Raw genomic sequence first — 25,593 nt, 5'->3', positions numbered from 1 at the left:
AGACTTGATATGTGTTTTGTGTCTAAGGGTGTGTTATGTAAGAATTATATGCAAGAAAAAGTAGGATATTCAGATCATGAGTATGTGTGTTGTGAGTTAGTATTGGATGCAGATTGTGTGAGTGGGAGGGGTGTATGGAAATTAAATGTTAAATTGTTGGAAGTGGAAGGAGTGTATGATAGATATGTTAATAAGTATAGGGGTTGGTGTAAGAAAAAGAATGATTTTCCTGATATATTGTGTTGGTGGGAATGGGTTAAGGGTCAAACAAAAGTTTTCTTTAAAAGAGAGGGATATAAGCGGAATGCTGGGAGGAAGAAGAAGTATGAATGGCTGAATAAAAGATTGGTGTTTCTCAATAAGTTAAAGAAGTATGGCTGGAGTGTGGGTGAGCAGATTGAGGTTGTGAAGAGTGATCTAAAAAATTGGTTGAATGAGAAAGGTAAAGAGTTGATGTATCAAGCAAAACTTGATAAGTTAGAGAAAGATGAGAAATGTTCGAGATATTTCTTTAAAAAAGTTATTGGGAAGAGAGAGGATATGGTAAGAGTGTATGATGATGATGATGGCTGTCTGGTTAAAGGTAAAGCTGTGTTGGGAGTGGTTAAAAAATTTTATGAAGAGTTGTATGCGATAAAAGATTGTGAAGAGGACTTGCAGGATGAAGTGTTGAGAGTGCTTGATAAGAGGGTGGATGGTAGTGAATATGGGACTCTGATGAGAGAGATTGGAGAGGAGGAAGTGAAGAGGACTGTGGATAGTATGTCAAGAAATAAAACGCCTGGAGAGGATGGGTTGCCTGTTGAATTTTATGCTTGGATTTGGGATGTTGTGAAGGATGATTTGGTGGAAGTGTATAGGTATATGTGGAGGAAGGAGAGAATGGTGGAAAGTATGAAGAGTGGAGTGGTTGTGTTGATTTATAAGAAAGGTGATGTGAATGATGTGAGGAATTGGAGGCCGATAACTTTGTTGAATGTAGATTATAAGGTGTTTGCTAAAATAATTACAAATAGGATGAGAGATGTGGTTGAGCAGGTGATTGGAGAAGAACAAGTGTGTGGAGTGCCTGGGAGAAGAATAAATGAAAATTTGTGTTTGTTGAGAGATTTGTTATGGGATAGTATGAGTAGGAAACAGGAGGTTAGAGTGATGTCGATAGATTTTGAAAAGGCGTTTGATCGTCTGTCACATAGGTTTTTGTTTAGAGTATTAGTGAGAATGGGATTCCCGGGTGATTTTGTAAATGTTGTAAGGATGCTGTATGATGGAGTATATAGTAAGGTTTTGATAAATGGTTGGATGTCTGAGAAGGTGAAAGTATGTTCTGGTGTAAGGCAGGGTTGTCCGTTGTCCCCTATGGCTTTTATATGTGCTATGGAGCCATTATTAGAGATGTTGCGGCGGGATAAGTGTGTTAGAGGGTTAAAAATTCCAGGGAGTGGTGGGAGAGAAGTCAAAGTTTTGGCCTACATGGATGATGTGTGTATTTTGGGAGAGTCTGTGGCTGTTATGAGAAGGGCAAAGTTACTAGTTGGATTGTTTTGTGGAGCGTCTGGGTTTAAGGTGAATTGGGACAAAAGTGAGTATAAATGTTTTGGTAGTATGCAAGGAAGTGAGGATGTGGGTATGAAGAATATTGAAGGTGGTATTCAGGTTTTAGGTGTTAAAATGGATGAAAGATTGGATGGGAGAGAAAGTTGGGGTGATGTGGAGAAGAGAGTGTCCAAAAAATTGAGTCTTTGGAGGTTGAGAGATTTGTCTATGGTTGGGAAAGTGCTGGTTGTGAAAAGTGTAATATTGCCTATTTTATTGTATGTGGCAATAGTGTTTCCGCCAAGTTATATGGTTTTAAGGAAGTTAAAAAGAATTTTGTTTGTGTTTTTTTGGGGTACAAAAGTGGAAAGAGTGAGGAGAGAAGTTGTGATGAAGGATGGTAGTAAGGGTGGAATGGGATTTCCAAATCTAGATGTGTATTTGGGGGTGAATGTGGTGTTTGCGGTTAGAAGGATGATGAGAGGAGAAAAGAATTTTGCATGTATGTTGAGATATTTAGGTGGGCGTGTGTTATGCAAATTAGGTTGGCTGGAGAGAGATTTGAGAGTGCCTTATGCGTTTGTGTGCCCGAGTTGGTATTTGTATGTGGAAAAGTTTTTGGAGAGTTATAGGTTGATTGGTGTGAGAAAGGAGTTGTTTGAAAGTAAGAAGAATGTGTTTGGGTATGTCGCCGCAAGTGAGGTGGAGTGTCCGATTAATATGGTAAGAGGCCAGGATGTGTCTAAGGTGTGGAAGAGTTTAATGACAGATGGAATATCAAATAGACAGAGAGAGATAGGATGGCAGTGTTTGCATGGAGCCCTACCAGTAAGAGAGTTCCAAAGGAATAGAGGAATTGGAAGGAGTGAAATATGTCCGAGGGAAGATTGTAGTGGGGTTGAAAGTGTGATGCATGTGATTTGGAATTGTGACATGGCTCAGAATGTATGGAGAGGGATAGGTCCGTTGTGTAAGGAGTTGACTGGGATTAATAGGTTGTCATATGAGGTTGTGATGTTTGGTCTTAGTATGATTGGAAGAAAGAATGAAAGGGTGTTGTTTGTGTTATTGGCGATTGTGAAGGAAGTCTTGTGGGATGTTAGAAATTTATATGTGTTTAAGAGAAAAGATGTGACTGTGGAAGGAAGTTTAAGAATGATTCTGGATAGGTTGTACACCGTTTATTTACGTGATAAAAAGAAATTAGGTGAAATAGATGCAGAGGGGATATGGAAATTTTTGAAGTGGAGACATGTTGTAAGGGTGTAATGGTGATGGTATTTGAATTTGTTTTGAATTTGCTTTGAACAAATAAAGAATGACCTAATGATGAGTTAGACTTCACCATGAGTCAAAAATGACGCGTTATCTAAGTGGTGTTTAGTCTAAACCTGAAGGTTTATAAAAAAAAAAAAAAAAAAAAAAAAAAAAAATCTGTTCTTATCAGTTTAATATCTGATACGTCCCCTATCTGGGGACCATATATTAAATGGATTTTTGAGAACGGGGGCCGATTTCGAAGCTTGCTTCCGTCGCCCTATGCATTGACCCGATATGGCAGTATCTTCGGGTACAGTGCACCACCCCCTTACAGGGTTAAAAAGAAAGATTCCTACTTTCATTGCTACCTGCTTGCTGGCTAGCCAGCTAGCCAGCCCTGTGGGCCTTGCTGCTGCTGCAGCCAAAAAACAAAAGGTGGTGCTGCTGCTGCTTCTGCTGCTTCTGCTTCTGCTTGTGTCTGGCCCCTGTTGGAGCGTCCAGGCACTGGACTTCTGCTACTGCTGACTAAATGGCCTCCTTATTGGATCATTTGAGTAGCCAGCACACCTGTGCAGGTAGGGCATGACATGATAGGCAGCTGCCTTGATAGCGGGTGGGTGCTGAATGTTCCTAATTGACAAAATAAGATTAATGCTTATGAAGAAATATAAAATCTCATCCCTTCCCCAATATCGCGCCACACCCCTACCCCTTAATTCCCTGGTTGAACGTGATGGACATATGTCTTTTTTCGACCGTACTAACTATGTAACTATGTAACATAACATGGGGGGGGGGGGGGGGGGGGGGTCTCCTGGCTGTTCACACAGGTGTGTCATTGCTGTACATTGACCATGCATTGCTTCTGTGGTATTGCAAAGGCAAAGACAAATGCTTCCAGCCATCCATTGCACTAATGGATTGGTCATCAGCTGGCTGTCTATGTCCCGCATCAATATAGACCAAAGTACAGAGGGTTAGGCTATGCTATTGTGCACCTACCTGATGCATCAGAAGGTGCGAGGCCCTTGCTAAATTCTGTGCACAGACTTTGAGATCTATGCTTTAGACTGTATCTAAACCTGCTCCAACATGGACTGACATTCTGGCCTACTTTCAGCCGATGCGACTTGTCTGTCGCTGAACAGTCGCTTTTTATGTATTCAGCACCTATGTATAATGTTGTAAAAATGCTCTAGAAGCTAAAGTCGCAGAAATGTCACACATATTTGGCCTGCAACTTTCTGTGCGACAAATTCAGACAGGAAAAATCAGTATAAATCCTTAGAAAATTATCCCCCAGTGTCTCCATCTGCTGGCGGTATTGAATAAGCATTGCTGCACTGATGGGGTATGCATTAGACGAAAAAAAAGAAGAAAAAGAAGAATAATACGCCCAGAAAAGAGGCGAAAAGGAGAAAAACGTAAAAAAACGTGAAAAAAAAGTAAGAGGAAGAGAAGGGAAAAAAAGGTGGAAATGGGTTTTAAAGTGATTTCGGCGGAGAAATATATATATATATATATATATGTATATATATATATATATATATATATATATATATATATATATATATATGCGCACAACACACACATAGATATAAACGTATTCTCCGTTGAGATATTGCAGCCGCTGCTGTGTCCAGGCCCAGGAGCCTTAGCACTGTGCTGTGATGTCACTCAATACCACTGACATCACTAGGTGTAAACAACATCTCTCCTTTGCTGTGTATGTGACTATGGAGCTGTTTGGTGATGTCGTCTATTACGGCCTTCATAGAAGCAACAGGAGATTGTTGCATCCATCTTGAACCCTCAGAACTACAGTGCTATGATGTCACTCACTTCCACAGGCCTTGCAGAGTGTAAACAACAACAACCCAGCTTTGTTGTGTATGTAACCAAAGGGATTTGTGATGTCACCTAGAACCTTCACAGCAGCGACAGCTTTATGAGGAGCATCAGAACTGCTCTGCCTGAGCAGAACCCATCACCGCCATAGGTTGTCAAATAACCCGGATTTAACCCACACAGGTAAGTCCAATGGGGTGCAGGCATGTCCTCTATGCTTACAGCTTCCCGTGGGTGTTGGTTTGATACCGTTTGGGGACAGCCAAGGAGGCATCTGCAGGCAACAAAGGTAGGTGTGTGCTTGTGTGTGTGTTTCCTATGCAGATCCTAAGCCCAGTGTCACATGCAAGTAGGAGGAGTAAGAAGGGTTCCTGGCAAATCCGGGTTATGGATTGCATTTAAAAAGGCCCCGTGGGAGTGCAATGGGCCCCTGTCTTGCTGCTTAGCAATAATGGTATGGGTTTAGGTTCTGCTGTGTGTACTGGTGGTTGACTGCCCCCCAGCCCAGAGTGTGCATGGAAAATTGTCTGGCAGCCTCCCTGACAGCAAGCAGTGATAGTGCCCATGAAGGGGACCTTGTTGGGCCCGCCCCCTTTCACGGTTATCGCTTCTCGGCCTTTTGGCTAAGATCAAGTGTAGTATCTGTTCTTATCAGTTTAATATCTGATACGTCCCCCTATCTGGGGACCATATATTAAATGGATTTTTGAGAACGGGGGCCGATTTCGAAGCTTGCTTCCGTCGCCCCTATGCATTGACCCGATATGGCAGTATCTTCGGGTACAGTGCACCACCCCCTTACAGGGTTAAAAAGAAAGATTCCTACTTTCATTGCTACCTGCTTGCTGGCTAGCCAGCTAGCCAGCCCTGTGGGCCTTGCTGCTGCTGCAGCCAAAAAACAAAAGGTGGTGCTGCTGCTGCTGCTTCTGCTGCTTCTGCTTCTGCTTGTGTCTGGCCCCTGTTGGAGCGTCAGGCACAGGACTTCTGCTGCTGCTGACTAAATGGCCTCCTTAATTGGATCATTTGAGTAGCCAGCACACCTGTGCAGGTAGGGCATGACATTGATAGGCAGCTGCCTTGATAGCGGGTGGGTGCTGAATGTTCCTAATTGACAAAATAAGATTAATGCTTATGAAGAAATATAAAATCTCATCCCTTCCCCAATATCGCGCCACACCCCTACCCCTTAATTCCCTGGTTGAACGTGATGGACATATGTCTTTTTTCGACCGTACTAACTATGTAACTATGTAACATAACATGGGGGGGGGGGGGGGGGTCTCCTGGCTGTTCACACAGGTGTGTCATTGCTGTACATTGACCATGCATTGCTTCTGTGGTATTGCAAAGGCAAAGACAAATGCTTCCAGCCATCCATTGCACTAATGGATTGGTCATCAGCTGGCTGTCTATGTCCGCATCAATATAGACCAAAGTACAGAGGGTTAGGCTATGCTATTGTGCACCTACCTGATGCATCAGAAGGTGCGAGGCCCTTGCTAAATTCTGTGCACAGACTTTGAGATCTATGCTTTAGACTGTATCTAAACCTGCTCCAACATGGACTGACATTCTGGCCTACTTTCAGCCGATTGCGACTTGTCTGTCGCTGAACAGTCGCTTTTTATGTATTCAGCACCTATGTATAATGTTTGTAAAAATGCTCTAGAAGCTAAAGTCGCAGAAATGTCACACATATTTGGCCTGCAACTTTCTGTGCGACAAATTCAGACAGGAAAAATCAGTATAAATCCTTAGAAAATTATCCCCCAGTGTCTCCATCTGCTGGCGGTATTGAATAAGCATTGCTGCACTGATGGGGTATGCATTAGACGAAAAAAAAGAAGAAAAAGAAGAATAATACGCCCAGAAAAGAGGCAGAAAAGGAGAAAAACGTAAAAAAACGTGAAAAAAAAGTAAGAGGAAGAGAAGGGAAAAAAAGGTGGAAATGGGTTTAAAAGTGATTTCGGCGGAGAAATATATATATATATATATATATATATATATATATATATATATATATATGCGCACACACACACATAGATATAAACGTATTCTCCGTTGAGATATTGCAGCCGCTGCTGTGTCCAGGCCCAGGAGCCTTAGCACTGTGCTGTGATGTCACTCAATACCACTGACATCACTAGGTGTAAACAACATCTCTCCTTTGCTGTGTATGTGACTATGGAGCTGTTTGGTGATGTCGTCTATTACGGCCTTCATAGAAGCAACAGGAGATTGTTGCATCCATCTTGAACCCTCAGAACTACAGTGCTATGATGTACACTCACTTCCACAGGCCTTGCAGAGTGTAAACAACAACAACCCAGCTTTGTTGTGTATGTAACCAAAGGGATTTGTGATGTCACCTAGAACCTTCACAGCAGCGACAGCTTTATGAGGAGCATCAGCACTGCTCTGACTGAGCAGAACCATCACCGCCATAGGTTGTCAAATAACCCGGATTTAACCCACACAGGTAAGTCCAATGGGGTGCAGGCATGTCCTCTATGCTTACAGCTTCCCGTGGGTGTTGGTTTGATACCGTTTGGGGACAGCCAAGGAGGCATCTGCAGGCAACAAAGGTAGGTGTGTGCTTGTGTGTGTGTTTCCTATGCAGATCCTAAGCCCAGTGTCACATGCAAGTAGGAGGAGTAAGAAGGGTTCCTGGCAAATCCGGGTTATGGATTGCATTTAAAAAGGCCCGTGGGAGTGCAATGGGCCCCTGTCTTGCTGCTTAGCAATAATGGTATGGTTTAGGTTCTGCTGTGTGTACTGGTGGTTGACTGCCCCCCAGCCCAGAGTGTGCATGGAAAATTGTCTGGCAGCCTCCCTGACAGCAAGCAGTGATAGTGCCCATGAAGGGGGACCTTGTTGGGCCCGCCCCTTTCACGGTTATCGCTTCTCGGCCTTTTGGCTAAGATCAAGTGTAGTATCTGTTCTTATCAGTTTAATATCTGATACGTCCCCTATCTGGGGACCATATATTAAATGGATTTTTTGAGAACGGGGGGCCGATTTCGAAGCTTGCTTCCGTCGCCCTATGCATTGACCCGATATGGCAGTATCTTCGGGTACAGTGCACCACCCCCTTACAGGGTTAAAAAGAAAGATTCCTACTTTCATTGCTACCTGCTTGCTGGCTAGCCAGCTAGCCAGCCCTGTGGGCCTTGCTGCTGCTGCAGCCAAAAAACAAAAGGTGGTGCTGCTGCTGCTTCTGCTGCTTCTGCTTCTGCTTGTGTCTGGCCCCTGTTGGAGCGTCCAGGCACAGGACTTCTGCTGCTGCTGACTAAATGGCCTCCTTAATTGGATCATTTGAGTAGCCAGCACACCTGTGCAGGTAGGGCATGACATGATAGGCAGCTGCCTTGATAGCGGGTGGGTGCTGAATGTTCCTAATTGACAAAATAAGATTAATGCTTATGAAGAAATATAAAATCTCATCCCTTCCCCCAATATCGCGCCACACCCCTACCCCTTAATTCCCTGGTTGAACGTGATGGACATATGTCTTTTTTCGACCGTACTAACTATGTAACTATGTAACATAACATGGGGGGGGGGGGGGGGGTCTCCTGGCTGTTCACACAGGTGTTGTCATTGCTGTACATTGACCATGCATTGCTTCTGTGGTATTGCAAAGGCAAAGACAAATGCTTCCAGCCATCCATTGCACTAATGGATTGGTCATCAGCTGGCTGTCTATGTCCCGCATCAATATAGACCAAAGTACAGAGGGTTAGGCTATGCTATTGTGCACCTACCTGATGCATCAGAAGGTGCGAGGCCCTTGCTAAATTCTGTGCACAGACTTTGAGATCTATGCTTTAGACTGTATCTAAACCTGCTCCAACATGGACTGACATTCTGGCCTACTTTCAGCCGATGCGACTTGTCTGTCGCTGAACAGTCGCTTTTTATGTATTCAGCACCTATGTATAATGTTGTAAAAATGCTCTAGAAGCTAAAGTCGCAGAAATGTCACACATATTTGGCCTGCAACTTTCTGTGCGACAAATTCAGACAGGAAAAATCAGTATAAATCCTTAGAAAATTATCCCCCAGTGTCTCCATCTGCTGGCGGTATTGAATAAGCATTGCTGCACTGATGGGGTATGCATTAGACGAAAAAAAAGAGAAAAAGAAGAATAATACGCCCAGAAAGAGGCGAAAAGGAGAAAAACGTAAAAAAACGTGAAAAAAAAGTAAGAGGAAGAGAAGGGAAAAAAAGGTGGAAATGGGTTTAAAAGTGATTTCGGCGGAGAAAATATATATATATATATATATATATATATATATATATATATATATATATATATGCGCACACACACACATAGATATAAACGTATTCTCCGTTGAGATATTGCAGCCGCTGCTGTGTCCAGGCCCAGGAGCCTTAGCACTGTGCTGTGATGTCACTCAATACCACTGACATCACTAGGTGTAAACAACATCTCTCCTTTGCTGTGTATGTGACTATGGAGCTGTTTGGTGATGTCGTCTATTACGGCCTTCATAGAAGCAACAGGAGATTGTTGCATCCATCTTGAACCCTCAGAACTACAGTGCTATGATGTCACTCACTTCCACAGGCCTTGCAGAGTGTAAACAACAACAACCCAGCTTTGTTGTGTATGTAACCAAAGGGATTTGTGATGTCACCTAGAACCTTCACAGCAGCGACAGCTTTATGAGGAGCATCAGCACTGCTCTGCCTGAGCAGAACCATCACCGCCATAGGTTGTCAAATAACCCGGATTTAACCCACACAGGTAAGTCCAATGGGGTGCAGGCATGTCCTCTATGCTTACAGCTTCCCGTGGGTGTTGGTTTGATACCGTTTGGGGACAGCCAAGGAGGCATCTGCAGGCAACAAAGGTAGGTGTGTGCTTGTGTGTGTGTTTCCTATGCAGATCCTAAGCCCAGGTGTCACATGCAAGTAGGAGGAGTAAGAAGGGTTCCTGGCAAATCCGGGTTATGGATTGCATTTAAAAAGGCCCCGTGGGAGTGCAATGGGCCCCTGTCTTGCTGCTTAGCAATAATGGTATGGGTTTAGGTTCTGCTGTGTGTACTGGTGGTTGACTGCCCCCCCAGCCCAGAGTGTGCATGGAAAATTGTCTGGCAGCCTCCCTGACAGCAAGCAGTGATAGTGCCCATGAAGGGGACCTTGTTGGGCCCGCCCCTTTCACGGTTATCGCTTCTCGGCCTTTTGGCTAAGATCAAGTGTAGTATCTGTTCTTATCAGTTTAATATCTGATACGTCCCCTATCTGGGGACCATATATTAAATGGATTTTTGAGAACGGGGGCCGATTTCAAAGCTTGCTTCCGTCGCCCTATGCATTGACCCGATATGGCAGTATCTTCGGGTACAGTGCACCACCCCCTTACAGGGTTAAAAGAAAGATTCCTACTTTCATTGCTACCTGCTTGCTGGCTAGCCAGCTAGCCAGCCCTGTGGGCCTTGCTGCTGCTGCAGCCAAAAAAACAAAAGGTGGTGCTGCTGCTTCTGCTGCTTCTGCTTCTGCTTGTGTCTGGCCCCTGTTGGAGCGTTCAGGCACAGGACTTCTGCTGCTGCTGACTAAATGGCCTCCTTAATTGGATCATTTGAGTAGCCAGCACACCTGTGCAGGTAGGGCATGACATGATAGGCAGCTGCCTTGATAGCGGGTGGGGTGCTGAATGTTCCTAATTGACAAAATAAGATTAATGCTTATGAAGAAATATAAAATCTCATCCCTTCCCCAATATCGCGCCACACCCCTACCCCCTTAATTCCCTGGTTGAACGTGATGGACATATGTCTTTTTCGACCGTACTAACTATGTAACTATGTAACATAACATGGGGGGGGGGGGGGGGGGGGGGTCTCCTGGCTGTTCACACAGGTGTGTCATTGCTGTACATTGACCATGCATTGCTTCTGTGGTATTGCAAAGGCAAAGACAAATGCTTCCAGCCATCCATTGCACTAATGGATTGGTCATCAGCTGGCTGTCTATGTCCCGCATCAATATAGACCAAAGTACAGAGGGTTAGGCTATGCTATTGTGCACCTACCTGATGCATCAGAAGGTGCGAGGCCCTTGCTAAATTCTGTGCACAGACTTTGAGATCTATGCTTTAGACTGTATCTAAACCTGCTCCAACATGGACTGACATTCTGGCCTACTTTCAGCCGATGCGACTTGTCTGTCGCTGAACAGTCGCTTTTTATGTATTCAGCACCTATGTATAATGTTGTAAAAATGCTCTAGAAGCTAAAGTCGCAGAAATGTCACACATATTTGGCCTGCAACTTTCTGTGCGACAAATTCAGACAGGAAAAATCAGTATAAAATCCTTAGAAAATTATCCCCCAGTGTCTCCATCTGCTGGCGGTATTGAATAAGCATTGCTGCACTGATGGGGTATGCATTAGACGAAAAAAAAGAAGAAAAAGAAGAATAATACGCCAGAAAAGAGGCGAAAAGGAGAAAAACGTAAAAAAACGTGAAAAAAAAGTAAGAGGAAGAGAAGGGAAAAAAAGGTGGAAATGGGTTTAAAAGTGATTTCGGCGGAGAAATATATATATATATATATATATATATATATATATATATATATATATATATGCGCACACACACACATAGATATAAACGTATTCTCCGTTGAGATATTGCAGCCGCTGCTGTGTCCAGGCCCAGGAGCCCTTAGCACTGTGCTGTGATGTCACTCAATACCACTGACATCACTAGGTGTAAACAACATCTCTCCTTTGCTGTGTATGTGACTATGGAGCTGTTTGGTGATGTCGTCTATTACGGCCTTCATAGAAGCAACAGGAGATTGTTGCATCCATCTTGAACCCTCAGAACTACAGTGCTATGATGTCACTCACTTCCACAGGCCTTGCAGAGTGTAAACAGACAACCAACCCCAGCTTTGTTGTGTATGTAACCAAAGGGATTTGTGATGTCACCTAGAACCTTCACAGCAGCGACAGCTTTATGAGGAGCATCAGCACTGCTCTGCCTGAGCAGAACCATCACCGCCATAGGTTGTCAAATAACCCGGATTTAACCCACACAGGTAAGTCCAATGGGGTGCAGGCATGTCCTCTATGCTTACAGCTTCCCGTGGGTGTTGGTTTGATACCGTTTTGGGGACAGCCAAGGAGGCATCTGCAGGGCAACAAAGGTAGGTGTGTGCTTGTGTGTGTGTTTCCTATGCAGATCCTAAGCCCCAGTGTCACATGCAAGTAGGAGGAGTAAGAAGGGTTCCTGGCAAATCCGGGTTATGGATTGCATTTATAAAGGCCCCGTGGGAGTGCAATGGGCCCCTGTCTTGCTGCTTAGCAATAATGGTATGGGTTTAGGTTCTGCTGTGTGTACTGGTGGTTGACTGCCCCCCAGCCCAGAGTGTGCATGGAAAATTGTCTGGCAGCCTCCCTGACAGCAAGCAGTGATAGTGCCCATGAAGGGGACCTTGTTGGGCCCGCCCCTTTCACGGTTATCGCTTCTCGGCCTTTTGGCTAAGATCAAGTGTAGTATCTGTTCTTATCAGTTTAATATCTGATACGTCCCCTATCTGGGGACCATATATTAAATGGATTTTTGAGAACGGGGGCCGATTTCGAAGCTTGCTTCCGTCGCCCTATGCATTGACCCGATATGGCAGTATCTTCGGGTACAGTGCACCACCCCCTTACAGGGTTAAAAAGAAAGATTCCTACTTTCATTGCTACCTGCTTGCTGGCTAGCCAGCTAGCCAGCCCTGTGGGCCTTGCTGCTGCTGCAGCCAAAAAACAAAAGGTGGTGCTGCTGCTGCTTCTGCTGCTTCTGCTTCTGCTTGTGTCTGGCCCCTGTTGGAGCGTCCAGGCACAGGACTTCTGCTGCTGCTGACTAAATGGCCTCCTTAATTGGATCATTTGAGTAGCCAGCACACCTGTGCAGGTAGGGCATGACATGATAGGCAGCTGCCTTGATAGCGGGTGGGTGCTGAATGTTCCTAATTGACAAAATAAGATTAATGCTTATGAAGAAATATAAAATCTCATCCCTTCCCCAATATCGCGCCACACCCCTACCCCTTAATTCCTGGTTGAACGTGATGGACATATGTCTTTTTTCGACCGTACTAACTATGTAACTATGTAACATAACATGGGGGGGGGGGGGGGGGGGGTCTCCTGGCTGTTCACACAGGTGTGTCATTGCTGTACATTGACCATGCATTGCTTCTGTGGTATTGCAAAGGCAAAGACAAATGCTTCCAGCCATCCATTGCACTAATGGATTGGTCATCAGCTGGCTGTCTATGTCCCGCATCAATATAGACCAAAGTACAGAGGGTTAGGCTATGCTATTGTGCACCTACCTGATGCATCAGAAGGTGCGAGGCCCTTGCTAAATACTGTGCACAGACTTTGAGATCTATGCTTTAGACTGTATCTAAACCTGCTCCAACATGGACTGACATTCTGGCCTACTTTCAGCCGATGCGACTTGTCTGTCGCTGAACAGTCGCTTTTTATGTATTCAGCACCTATGTATAATGTTGTAAAAAATGCTCTAGAAGCTAAAGTCGCAGAAATGTCACACATATTTGGCCTGCAACTTTCTGTGCGACAAATTCAGACAGGAAAAATCAGTATAAATCCTTAGAAAATTATCCCCCAGTGTCTCCATCTGCTGGCGTATTGAATAAGCATTGCTGCACTGATGGGGTATGCATTAGACGAAAAAAAAGAAGAAAAAGAAGAATAATACGCCCAGAAAAGAGGCGAAAAGGAGAAAAACGTAAAAAAACGTGAAAAAAAAAGTAAGAGGAAGAGAAGGGAAAAAAAGGTGGAAATGGGTTTAAAAGTGATTTCGGCGGAGAATATATATATATATATATATATATATATATATATATATATATATATATATGCGCACACACACACATAGATATAAACGTATTCTCCGTTGAGATATTGCAGCCGCTGCTGTGTCCAGGCCCAGGAGCCTTAGCACTGTGCTGTGATGTCACTCAATACCACTGACTATCACTAGGTGTAAACAACATCTCTCCTTTGCTGTGTATGTGACTATGGAGCTGTTTGGTGATGTCGTCTATTACGGCCTTCATAGAAGCAACAGGAGATTGTTGCATCCATCTTGAACCCTCAGAACTACAGTGCTATGATGTCACTCACTTCCACAGGCCTTGCAGAGTGTAAACAACAACAACCCAGCTTTGTTGTGTATGTAACCAAAGGGATTTGTGATGTCACCTAGAACCTTCACAGCAGCGACAGCTTTATGAGGAGCATCAGCACTGCTCTGCCTGAGCAGAACCATCACCGCCATAGGTTGTCAAATAACCCGGATTTAACCCACACAGGTAAGTCCAATGGGGTGCAGGCATGTCCTCTATGCTTACAGCTTCCCGTGGGTGTTGGTTTGATACCGTTTGGGGACAGCCAAGGAGGCATCTGCAGGCAACAAAGGTAGGTGTGTGCTTGTGTGTGTGTTTCCTATGCAGATCCTAAGCCCAGTGTCACATGCAAGTAGGAGGAGTAAGAAGGGTTCCTGGCAAATCCGGGTTATGGATTGCATTTAAAAAGGCCCCGTGGGAGTGCAATGGGCCCCTGTCTTGCTGCTTAGCAATAATGGTATGGGTTTAGGTTCTGCTGTGTGTACTGGTGGTTGACTGCCCCCCAGCCCAGAGTGTGCATGGAAAATTGTCTGGCAGCCTCCCTGACAGCAAGCAGTGATAGTGCCCATGAAGGGGACCTTGTTGGGCCCGCCCCTTTCACGGTTATCGCTTCTCGGCCTTTTGGCTAAGATCAAGTGTAGTATCTGTTCTTATCAGTTTAATATCTGATACGTCCCCTATCTGGGGACCATATATTAAATGGATTTTTGAGAACGGGGGCCGATTTCGAAGCTTGCTTCCGTCGCCCTATGCATTGACCCGATATGGCAGTATCTTCGGGTACAGTGCACCACCCCCTTACAGGGTTAAAAAGAAAGATTCCTACTTTCATTGCTACCTGCTTGCTGGCTAGCCAGCTAGCCAGCCCTGTGGGCCTTGCTGCTGCTGCAGCCAAAAAACAAAAGGTGGTGCTGCTGCTGCTTCTGCTGCTTCTGCTTCTGCTTGTGTCTGGCCCCTGTTGGAGCGTCCAGGCACAGGACTTCTGCTGCTGCTGACTAAATGGCCTCCTTAATTGGATCATTTGAGTAGCCAGCACACCTGTGCAGGTAGGGCATGACATGATAGGCAGCTGCCTTGATAGCGGGTGGGTGCTGAATGTTCCTAATTGACAAAATAAGATTAATGCTTATGAAGAAATATAAAATCTCATCCCTTCCCCAATATCGCGCCACACCCCTACCCCTTAATTCCCTGGTTGAACGTGATGGACATATGTCTTTTTTCGACCGTACTAACTATGTAACTATGTAACATAACATGGGGGGGGGGGGGGGGGGTCTCCTGGCTGTTCACACAGGTGTGTCATTGCTGTACATTGACCATGCATTGCTTCTGTGGTATTGCAAAGGCAAAGACAAATGCTCTTCCAGCCATCCATTGCACTAATGGATTGGTCATCAGCTGGCTGTCTATGTCCCGCATCAATATAGACCAAAGTACAGAGGGTTAGGCTATGCTATTGTGCACCTACCTGATGCATCAGAAGGTGCGAGGCCCTTGCTAAATTCTGTGCACAGACTTTGAGATCTATGCTTTAGACTGTATCTAAACCTGCTCCAACATGGACTGACATTCTGGCCTACTTTCAGCCGATGCGACTTGTCTGTCGCTGAACAGTCGCTTTTTATGTATTCAGCACCTATGTATAATGTTGTAAAAATGCTCTAGAAGCTAAAGTCGCAGAAATGTCACACATATTTGGCCTGCAACTTTCTGTGCGACAAATTCAGACAGGAAAAATCAGTATAAATCCTTAGAAAATTATCCCCCAGTGTCTCCATCTGCTGGCGGTATTGAATAAGCATTGCTGCACTGATGGGGTATGCATTAGACGAAAAAAAAGAAGAAAAAGAAGAATAATACGCCCAGAAAAGAGGCGAAAAGGAGAAAAACGTAAAAAAACGTGAAAAAAAAGTAAGAGGAAGAGAAGGGAAAAAAAGGTGGAAATGGGTTTAAAAGTGATTTCGGCGGAGAATATATATATATATATATATATATATATATATATATATATATATATGCGCACACACACACATAGATATAAACGTATTCTCCGTTGAGATATTGCAGCCGCTGCTGTGTCCAGGCCCAGGAGCCTTAGCACTGTGCTGTGATGTCACTCAATACCACTGACATCACTAGGTGTAAACAACATCTCTCCTTTGCTGTGTATGTGACTATGGAGCTGTTTGGTGATGTCGTCTATTACGGCCTTCATAGAAGCAACAGGAGATTGTTGCATCCATCTTGAACCCTCAGAACTACAGTGCTATGATGTCACTCACTTCCACAGGCCTTGCAGAGTGTAAACAACAACAACCCAGCTTTGTTGTGTATGTAACCAAAGGGATTTGTGATGTCACCTAGAACCTTCACAGCAGCGACAGCTTTATGAGGAGCATCAGCACTGCTCTGCCTGAGCAGAACCATCACCGCCATAGGTTGTCAAATAACCCGGATTTAACCCACACAGGTAAGTCCAATGGGGTGCAGGCATGTCCTCTATGCTTACAGCTTCCCGTGGGTGTTGGTTTGATACCGTTTGGGGACAGCCAAGGAGGCATCTGCAGGCAACAAAGGTAGGTGTGTGCTTGTGTGTGTGTTTCCTATGCAGATCCTAAGCCCAGTGTCACATGCAAGTAGGAGGAGTAAGAAGGGTTCCTGGCAAATCCGGGTTATGGATTGCATTTAAAAAGGCCCCGTGGGAGTGCAATGGGCCCCTGTCTTGCTGCTTAGCAATAATGGTATGGGTTTAGGTTCTGCTGTGTGTACTGGTGGTTGACTGCCCCCCAGCCCAGAGTGTGCATGGAAAATTGTCTGGCAGCCTCCCTGACAGCAAGCAGTGATAGTGCCCATGAAGGGGACCTTGTTGGGCCCGCCCCTTTCACGGTTATCGCTTCTCGGCCTTTTGGCTAAGATCAAGTGTAGTATCTGTTCTTATCAGTTTAATATCTGATACGTCCCCTATCTGGGGACCATATATTAAATGGATTTTTGAGAACGGGGGCCGATTTCGAAGCTTGCTTCCGTCGCCCTATGCATTGACCCGATATGGCAGTATCTTCGGGTACAGTGCACCACCCCCTTACAGGGTTAAAAAGAAAGATTCCTACTTTCATTGCTACCTGCTTGCTGGCTAGCCAGCTAGCCAGCCCTGTGGGCCTTGCTGCTGCTGCAGCCAAAAAACAAAAGGTGGTGGTGCTGCTGCTGCTTCTGCTGCTTCTGCTTCTGCTTGTGTCTGGCCCCTGTTGGAGCGTCCAGGCACAGGACTTCTGCTGCTGCTGACTAAATGGCCTCCTTAATTGGATCATTTGAGTAGCCAGCACACCTGTGCAGGTAGGGCATGACATGATAGGCAGCTGCCTTGATAGCGGGTGGGTGCTGAATGTTCCTAATTGACAAAATAAGATTAATGCTTATGAAGAAATATAAAATCTCATCCCTTCCCCAATATCGCGCCACACCCCTACCCCTTAATTCCCTGGTTGAACGTGATGGACACATATGTCTTTTTTCGACCGTACTAACTATGTAACTATGTAACATAACATGGGGGGGGGGGGGGGGGGTCTCCTGGCTGTTCACACAGGTGTGTCATTGCTGTACATTGACCATGCATTGCTTCTGTGGTATTGCAAAGGCAAAGACAAATGCTTCCAGCCATCCATTGCACTAATGGATTGGTCATCAGCTGGCTGTCTATGTCCCGCATCAATATAGACCAAAGTACAGAGGGTTAGGCTATGCTATTGTGCACCTACCTGATGCATCAGAAGGTGCGAGGCCCTTGCTAAATTCTGTGCACAGACTTTGAGATCTATGCTTTAGACTGTATCTAAACCTGCTCCAACATGGACTGACATTCTGGCCTACTTTCAGCCGATGCGACTTGTCTGTCGCTGAACAGTCGCTTTTTATGTATTCAGCACCTATGTATAATGTTGTAAAAATGCTCTAGAAGCTAAAGTCGCAGAAATGTCACACATATTTGGCCTGCAACTTTCTGTGCGACAAATTCAGACAGGAAAAATCAGTATAAATCCTTAGAAAATTAATCCCCCAGTGTCTCCATCTGCTGGCGGTATTGAATAAGCATTGCTGCACTGATGGGGTATGCATTAGACGAAAAAAAAGAAGAAAAAGAAGAATAATACGCCCAGAAAAGAGGCGAAAAGGAGAAAAACGTAAAAAAACGTGAAAAAAAAGTAAGAGGAAGAGAAGGGAAAAAAAGGTGGAAATGGGTTTAAAAGTGATTTCGGCGGAGAATATATATATATATATATATATATATATATATATATATATATATATGCGCACACACACACATAGATATAAACGTATTCTCCGTTGAGATATTGCAGCCGCTGCTGTGTCCAGGCCCAGGAGCCTTAGCACTGTGCTGTGATGTCACTCAATACCACTGACATCACTAGGTGTAAACAACATCTCTCCTTTGCTGTGTATGTGACTATGGAGCTGTTTGGTGATGTCGTCTATTACGGCCTTCATAGAAGCAACAGGAGATTGTTGCATCCATCTTGAACCCTCAGAACTACAGTGCTATGATGTCACTCACTTCCACAGGCCTTGCAGAGTGTAAACAACAACAACCCAGCTTTGTTGTGTATGTAACCAAAGGGATTTGTGATGTCACCTAGAACCTTCACAGCAGCGACAGCTTTATGAGGAGCATCAGCACTGCTCTGCCTGAGCAGAACCATCACCGCCATAGGTTGTCAAATAACCCGGATTTAACCCACACAGGTAAGTCCAATGGGGTGCAGGCATGTCCTCTATGCTTACAGCTTCCCGTGGGTGTTGGTTTGATACCGTTTGGGGACAGCCAAGGAGGCATCTGCAGGCAACAAAGGTAGGTGTGTGCTTGTGTGTGTGTTTCCTATGCAGATCCTAAGCCCAGTGTCACATGCAAGTAGGAGGAGTAAGAAGGGTTCCTGGCAAATCCGGGTTATGGATTGCATTTAAAAAGGCCCCGTGGGAGTGCAATGGGCCCCTGTCTTGCTGCTTAGCAATAATGGTATGGGTTTAGGTTCTGCTGTGTGTACTGGTGGTTGACTGCCCCCCAGCCCAGAGTGTGCATGGAAAATTGTCTGGCAGCCTCCCTGACAGCAAGCAGTGATAGTGCCCATGAAGGGGACCTTGTTGGGCCCGCCCCTTTCACGGTTATCGCTTCTCGGCCTTTTGGCTAAGATCAAGTGTAGTTCTGCTCACTTGGTCTGGCCAGAGGGTGTCTGGGGTACCCGGCTCCTTTGCCTGGGGGGATCGTCCTTCTTAACGGAGGGACTTCACCCCCCTGCTGCTATCAGGGAGCCGGCTTAGTCCCCAGACAACGGGAGGCGATCCCCACCTACCTACTTCGGTGGGGGAGGTGTCTGGACATCATGGACATGGAGGAAGATTGCGGTTTTTCTTCGGAAGGCGTGCCGCCTTTTGCGAGACTACGGAATGGAGTTCGTATTTCCCTGCTCGATGTCCGGAAGAAGGAAAGAGGCCTTGTCTTTGTCGTGGAAGAAGTGCTGTTTAAGTTGCTGGAAGTCAAGAGGGAGCAAATCCTATCCATGCTTGAGTTTCCCAGAAGTGGATACTACGACGTGGTGCTGGCTTCTGAAGAGGACTATGAGTCATTTTGGAACATATTGCAGCAAAAGAAGGTATGTCCGGTTTTGGAAGGGGTGGAGATAGTTCCACATTTCCCACGTAGAGAACGATTGGTGACTATAAGGATGTATAGCCCATATACTTCGGAGGAGGATATCGTTACCTTTTTGTCTCGATTCTGTGACAGTGTTCTGCCTAAAGGCAAGGTATTTAATCAATATGGACTATGGACCACCAAGTGGAGGTTCCATGTGAAATTTAAAATGGCAGATGGCAAGTTAGTGATCCCCCCAGGACGGTTTAAAATTGGTTCTGTGAACGGGGATCTGTATTTTTCTGGCATGCAAGATTTTTGCCGCAAATGTAAACAGTACGGTCACAGAAAGGAGGATTGCACGTTTTTGTGGTGTTTCAAGTGTCAAGAGGAGGGTCACGAGGTGGAAAATTGTCAAAAGAAAAGGAAATGCCATCTGTGTGGTGAGGAGGGCCATCTGCTTGGCTCGTGTCCTAAGAAAAAGTCTGAGAAAAATTCAGAGGAAAAGGAAGCTGTAAAAAGAAGCAGAGAGGAACCAGCTGAAGTGAAAGAACCAGAAGTGGAGCAGGTTCCAACTAGAAGACCTACAGAGCAGAAGAAGAAGAGAGAGGAGGAAGGTTATGTGCCAGTGCAGTATTTTGGTGTGCTTGGTGGTTTGTTGGAAAATTTGTCGGAAGCAGAAAGAAAAACGTTTGACAAAGATATGATGGATCTAAAGATAGGCTTGAAGAACCGGGAGGAAGAAGCTCGGGATAAAGTCTATTTTTCTTTCAAGGCAGACATGAACCGTTTTGTTGAAACGTATAAAATTCCAGGCTGGTTGGCGTCTCAAGTTAAGAAAGATATAGCAAATGGCAATATCAGTCGAGGACTGATAGACTTTCTAATGGTGTTTGCATGGAGGAAGGGGATGACCTTCTAATTTGGTTTTGTTTAATTAGAAAGTAATGTTTGGTTTTGCTATTTTATGTTGTTTCTTATTTTGTTTTTAAATGTTCTATTTTGTTTCATTAGTGTTTAAGAAAAGAAATAAAAACATGTTACCTGATGATGAACACAAAATTGAGTTCCAAATAAGATCTTGGAACTCTGAGTGAGTTCTGAGGGCTAACTTAAAAAAAAAAATCTGTTCTTATCAGTTTAATATCTGATACGTCCCCTATCTGGGGACCATATATTAAATGGATTTTTGAGAACGGGGGCCGATTTCGAAGCTTGCTTCCGTCGCCCTATGCATTGACCCGATATGGCAGTATCTTCGGGTACAGTGCACCACCCCCTTACAGGGTTAAAAAGAAAGATTCCTACTTTCATTGCTACCTGCTTGCTGGCTAGCCAGCTAGCCAGCCCTGTGGGCCTTGCTGCTGCTGCAGCCAAAAAACAAAAGGTGGTGCTGCTGCTGCTTCTGCTGCTTCTGCTTCTGCTTGTGTCTGGCCCCTGTTGGAGCGTCCAGGCACAGGACTTCTGCTGCTGCTGACTAAATGGCCTCCTTAATTGGATCATTTGAGTAGCCAGCACACCTGTGCAGGTAGGGCATGACATGATAGGCAGCTGCCTTGATAGCGGGTGGGTGCTGAATGTTCCTAATTGACAAAATAAGATTAATGCTTATGAAGAAATATAAAATCTCATCCCTTCCCCAATATCGCGCCACACCCCTACCCCTTAATTCCCTGGTTGAACGTGATGGACATATGTCTTTTTTCGACCGTACTAACTATGTAACTATGTAACATAACATGGGGGGGGGGGGTCTCCTGGCTGTTCACACAGGTGTGTCATTGCTGTACATTGACCATGCATTGCTTCTGTGGTATTGCAAAGGCAAAGACAAATGCTTCCAGCCATCCATTGCACTAATGGATTGGTCATCAGCTGGCTGTCTATGTCCCGCATCAATATAGACCAAAGTACAGAGGGTTAGGCTATGCTATTGTGCACCTACCTGATGCATCAGAAGGTGCGAGGCCCTTGCTAAATTCTGTGCACAGACTTTGAGATCTATGCTTTAGACTGTATCTAAACCTGCTCCAACATGGACTGACATTCTGGCCTACTTTCAGCCGATGCGACTTGTCTGTCGCTGAACAGTCGCTTTTTATGTATTCAGCACCTATGTATAATGTTGTAAAAATGCTCTAGAAGCTAAAGTCGCAGAAATGTCACACATATTTGGCCTGCAACTTTCTGTGCGACAAATTCAGACAGGAAAAATCAGTATAAATCCTTAGAAAATTATCCCCCAGTGTCTCCATCTGCTGGCGGTATTGAATAAGCATTGCTGCACTGATGGGGTATGCATTAGACGAAAAAAAAGAAGAAAAAGAAGAATAATACGCCCAGAAAAGAGGCGAAAAGGAGAAAAACGTAAAAAAACGTGAAAAAAAAGTAAGAGGAAGAGAAGGGAAAAAAAGGTGGAAATGGGTTTAAAAGTGATTTCGGCGGAGATATATATATATATATATATATATATATATATATATATATATATATATGCGCACACACACACATAGATATAAACGTATTCTCCGTTGAGATATTGCAGCCGCTGCTGTGTCCAGGCCCAGGAGCCTTAGCACTGTGCTGTGATGTCACTCAATACCACTGACATCACTAGGTGTAAACAACATCTCTCCTTTGCTGTGTATGTGACTATGGAGCTGTTTGGTGATGTCGTCTATTACGGCCTTCATAGAAGCAACAGGAGATTGTTGCATCCATCTTGAACCCTCAGAACTACAGTGCTATGATGTCACTCACTTCCACAGGCCTTGCAGAGTGTAAACAACAACAACCCAGCTTTGTTGTGTATGTAACCAAAGGGATTTGTGATGTCACCTAGAACCTTCACAGCAGCGACAGCTTTATGAGGAGCATCAGCACTGCTCTGCCTGAGCAGAACCATCACCGCCATAGGTTGTCAAATAACCCGGATTTAACCCACACAGGTAAGTCCAATGGGGTGCAGGCATGTCCTCTATGCTTACAGCTTCCCGTGGGTGTTGGTTTGATACCGTTTGGGGACAGCCAAGGAGGCATCTGCAGGCAACAAAGGTAGGTGTGTGCTTGTGTGTGTGTTTCCTATGCAGATCCTAAGCCCAGTGTCACATGCAAGTAGGAGGAGTAAGAAGGGTTCCTGGCAAATCCGGGTTATGGATTGCATTTAAAAAGGCCCCGTGGGAGTGCAATGGGCCCCTGTCTTGCTGCTTAGCAATAATGGTATGGGTTTAGGTTCTGCTGTGTGTACTGGTGGTTGACTGCCCCCCAGCCCAGAGTGTGCATGGAAAATTGTCTGGCAGCCTCCCTGACAGCAAGCAGTGATAGTGCCCATGAAGGGGACCTTGTTGGGCCCGCCCCTTTCACGGTTATCGCTTCTCGGCCTTTTGGCTAAGATCAAGTGTAGTATCTGTTCTTATCAGTTTAATATCTGATACGTCCCCTATCTGGGGACCATATATTAAATGGATTTTTGAGAACGGGGGCCGATTTCGAAGCTTGCTTCCGTCGCCCTATGCATTGACCCGATATGGCAGTATCTTCGGGTACAGTGCACCACCCCCTTACAGGGTTAAAAAGAAAGATTCCTACTTTCATTGCTACCTGCTTGCTGGCTAGCCAGCTAGCCAGCCCTGTGGGCCTTGCTGCTGCTGCAGCCAAAAAACAAAAGGTGGTGCTGCTGCTGCTTCTGCTGCTTCTGCTTCTGCTTGTGTCTGGCCCCTGTTGGAGCGTCCAGGCACAGGACTTCTGCTGCTGCTGACTAAATGGCCTCCTTAATTGGATCATTTGAGTAGCCAGCACACCTGTGCAGGTAGGGCATGACATGATAGGCAGCTGCCTTGATAGCGGGTGGGTGCTGAATGTTCCTAATTGACAAAATAAGATTAATGCTTATGAAGAAATATAAAATCTCATCCCTTCCCCAATATCGCGCCACACCCCTACCCCTTAATTCCCTGGTTGAACGTGATGGACATATGTCTTTTTTCGACCGTACTAACTATGTAACTATGTAACATAACATGGGGGGGGGGGGGGGTCTCCTGGCTGTTCACACAGGTGTGTCATTGCTGTACATTGACCATGCATTGCTTCTGTGGTATTGCAAAGGCAAAGACAAATGCTTCCAGCCATCCATTGCACTAATGGATTGGTCATCAGCTGGCTGTCTATGTCCCGCATCAATATAGACCAAAGTACAGAGGGTTAGGCTATGCTATTGTGCACCTACCTGATGCATCAGAAGGTGCGAGGCCCTTGCTAAATTCTGTGCACAGACTTTGAGATCTATGCTTTAGACTGTATCTAAACCTGCTCCAACATGGACTGACATTCTGGCCTACTTTCAGCCGATGCGACTTGTCTGTCGCTGAACAGTCGCTTTTTATGTATTCAGCACCTATGTATAATGTTGTAAAAATGCTCTAGAAGCTAAAGTCGCAGAAATGTCACACATATTTGGCCTGCAACTTTCTGTGCGACAAATTCAGACAGGAAAAATCAGTATAAATCCTTAGAAAATTATCCCCCAGTGTCTCCATCTGCTGGCGGTATTGAATAAGCATTGCTGCACTGATGGGGTATGCATTAGACGAAAAAAAAGAAGAAAAAGAAGAATAATACGCCCAGAAAAGAGGCGAAAAGGAGAAAAACGTAAAAAAACGTGAAAAAAAAGTAAGAGGAAGAGAAGGGAAAAAAAGGTGGAAATGGGTTTAAAAGTGATTTCGGCGGAGAAATATATATATATATATATATATATATATATATATATGCGCACACACACACATAGATATAAACGTATTCTCCGTTGAGATATTGCAGCCGCTGCTGTGTCCAGGCCCAGGAGCCTTAGCACTGTGCTGTGATGTCACTCAATACCACTGACATCACTAGGTGTAAACAACATCTCTCCTTTGCTGTGTATGTGACTATGGAGCTGTTTGGTGATGTCGTCTATTACGGCCTTCATAGAAGCAACAGGAGATTGTTGCATCCATCTTGAACCCTCAGAACTACAGTGCTATGATGTCACTCACTTCCACAGGCCTTGCAGAGTGTAAACAACAACAACCCAGCTTTGTTGTGTATGTAACCAAAGGGATTTGTGATGTCACCTAGAACCTTCACAGCAGCGACAGCTTTATGAGGAGCATCAGCACTGCTCTGCCTGAGCAGAACCATCACCGCCATAGGTTGTCAAATAACCCGGATTTAACCCACACAGGTAAGTCCAATGGGGTGCAGGCATGTCCTCTATGCTTACAGCTTCCCGTGGGTGTTGGTTTGATACCGTTTGGGGACAGCCAAGGAGGCATCTGCAGGCAACAAAGGTAGGTGTGTGCTTGTGTGTGTGTTTCCTATGCAGATCCTAAGCCCAGTGTCACATGCAAGTAGGAGGAGTAAGAAGGGTTCCTGGCAAATCCGGGTTATGGATTGCATTTAAAAAGGCCCCGTGGGAGTGCAATGGGCCCCTGTCTTGCTGCTTAGCAATAATGGTATGGGTTTAGGTTCTGCTGTGTGTACTGGTGGTTGACTGCCCCCCAGCCCAGAGTGTGCATGGAAAATTGTCTGGCAGCCTCCCTGACAGCAAGCAGTGATAGTGCCCATGAAGGGGACCTTGTTGGGCCCGCCCCTTTCACGGTTATCGCTTCTCGGCCTTTTGGCTAAGATCAAGTGTAGTATCTGTTCTTATCAGTTTAATATCTGATACGTCCCCTATCTGGGGACCATATATTAAATGGATTTTTGAGAACGGGGGCCGATTTCGAAGCTTGCTTCCGTCGCCCTATGCATTGACCCGATATGGCAGTATCTTCAGGTACAGTGCACCACCCCCTTACAGGGTTAAAAAGAAAGATTCCTACTTTCATTGCTACCTGCTTGCTGGCTAGCCAGCTAGCCAGCCCTGTGGGCCTTGCTGCTGCTGCAGCCAAAAAACAAAAGGTGGTGCTGCTGCTGCTTCTGCTGCTTCTGCTTCTGCTTGTGTCTGGCCCCTGTTGGAGCGTCCAGGCACAGGACTTCTGCTGCTGCTGACTAAATGGCCTCCTTAATTGGATCATTTGAGTAGCCAGCACACCTGTGCAGGTAGGGCATGACATGATAGGCAGCTGCCTTGATAGCGGG

General features: G+C 45.2%; 10 non-coding genes across 10 annotated transcripts; all 10 read left to right on the top strand.

Moving 5' to 3' along the window:
- Positions 1–2,930: 2,930 nt before the first annotated feature.
- On the top strand, positions 2,931–3,122 carry LOC130304666 (U2 spliceosomal RNA). The gene has a single exon (XR_008854398.1). It is a non-coding gene; the product is annotated as a U2 spliceosomal RNA (small nuclear RNA).
- A 2,125-nt stretch (positions 3,123–5,247) lies between these two features.
- LOC130304655 (U2 spliceosomal RNA) lies at positions 5,248–5,440 on the top strand. The gene has a single exon (XR_008854387.1). It is a non-coding gene; the product is annotated as a U2 spliceosomal RNA (small nuclear RNA).
- Positions 5,441–7,541: 2,101 nt separating this feature from the next.
- On the top strand, positions 7,542–7,734 carry LOC130304651 (U2 spliceosomal RNA). Its single transcript, XR_008854384.1, has one exon. It is a non-coding gene; the product is annotated as a U2 spliceosomal RNA (small nuclear RNA).
- Positions 7,735–9,837: 2,103 nt separating this feature from the next.
- On the top strand, positions 9,838–10,028 carry LOC130304656 (U2 spliceosomal RNA). The gene has a single exon (XR_008854388.1). It is a non-coding gene; the product is annotated as a U2 spliceosomal RNA (small nuclear RNA).
- A 2,108-nt stretch (positions 10,029–12,136) lies between these two features.
- On the top strand, positions 12,137–12,327 carry LOC130304648 (U2 spliceosomal RNA). The gene has a single exon (XR_008854381.1). It is a non-coding gene; the product is annotated as a U2 spliceosomal RNA (small nuclear RNA).
- A 2,101-nt stretch (positions 12,328–14,428) lies between these two features.
- LOC130304646 (U2 spliceosomal RNA) lies at positions 14,429–14,619 on the top strand. The gene has a single exon (XR_008854379.1). It is a non-coding gene; the product is annotated as a U2 spliceosomal RNA (small nuclear RNA).
- Positions 14,620–16,715: 2,096 nt separating this feature from the next.
- On the top strand, positions 16,716–16,906 carry LOC130304645 (U2 spliceosomal RNA). Its single transcript, XR_008854378.1, has one exon. It is a non-coding gene; the product is annotated as a U2 spliceosomal RNA (small nuclear RNA).
- A 3,652-nt stretch (positions 16,907–20,558) lies between these two features.
- On the top strand, positions 20,559–20,751 carry LOC130304662 (U2 spliceosomal RNA). The gene has a single exon (XR_008854395.1). It is a non-coding gene; the product is annotated as a U2 spliceosomal RNA (small nuclear RNA).
- A 2,089-nt stretch (positions 20,752–22,840) lies between these two features.
- On the top strand, positions 22,841–23,031 carry LOC130304644 (U2 spliceosomal RNA). The gene has a single exon (XR_008854377.1). It is a non-coding gene; the product is annotated as a U2 spliceosomal RNA (small nuclear RNA).
- Positions 23,032–25,113: 2,082 nt separating this feature from the next.
- LOC130304657 (U2 spliceosomal RNA) lies at positions 25,114–25,304 on the top strand. The gene has a single exon (XR_008854389.1). It is a non-coding gene; the product is annotated as a U2 spliceosomal RNA (small nuclear RNA).
- Positions 25,305–25,593: the final 289 nt, after the last annotated feature.

This window comes from Hyla sarda, unplaced genomic scaffold (assembly GCF_029499605.1).
Source record: "Hyla sarda isolate aHylSar1 unplaced genomic scaffold, aHylSar1.hap1 scaffold_1287, whole genome shotgun sequence".
Lineage (NCBI taxonomy): Eukaryota > Metazoa > Chordata > Amphibia > Anura > Hylidae > Hyla > Hyla sarda.
The sequence above is the reverse complement of the archived record's forward strand: the minus strand, read 5'-3'. Positions and strand labels throughout refer to the sequence as shown.